This window comes from Aplysia californica, unplaced genomic scaffold (assembly GCF_000002075.1).
Source record: "Aplysia californica isolate F4 #8 unplaced genomic scaffold, AplCal3.0 scaffold00063, whole genome shotgun sequence".
Classification (NCBI taxonomy): Eukaryota; Metazoa; Mollusca; class Gastropoda; order Aplysiida; family Aplysiidae; genus Aplysia; species Aplysia californica.
This window is the reverse complement of record NW_004797333.1, coordinates 808301-808932: the sequence shown is the minus strand read 5'-3', so window position 1 is coordinate 808932 and position 632 is coordinate 808301.

Here is a 632-nt window from a genome sequence, read left to right as displayed (position 1 = left end):
TAGAAAAAAAATGCAGTAAAGCTCATAACAGGCGCTCTTCAACTTTTGGGCATATGGGGTTATTGGTATTTGGTATCATCTTAGAGTCTGTTCATTCGACTTCCTTTTGGTGGAACTTATCCATCTATGTTGGATAGAAGTCGAAACATTTGCGATGAAAGGAGGTCAGGGTCATCTGGTTTGAGAGGTAAATTTAACGAAAAAATTACCACCAAAGTTTGGTAACTTCCCCATAGCCTGGGAGCCCTCGAAAACCGAATATTTACTTCTTTTTTTTTTTCTTTTTTTTCTTTTGGCCTTTAGATCTAATGCATATGTTGCGGTTGTGCCAGAAAAGAAAATTAGAAGAAAAAATGCCCATCGGCCAAAAAACTGCCGTCGATTTCTTTGATTTCATTATTTTGACGAGTGCCTGAATTCCCCACGATGCCTGGCATATAATTAGGTTTTTATGTATGCCTATAGCCTACCTCTCCCTCCCTCTATCTCTAATGCCTATCCAATGAGATTAAAAGTAATCTAAGCTCCTTGGGCCTATCTAAGCTTATCTATTTGAATATCTCACTCTGGCTGTCTGCCTGTTTGTCTGTCTGTCTGTCTGTCTGTCTGTCTGTCTGTCTGTCTGTCTGTCT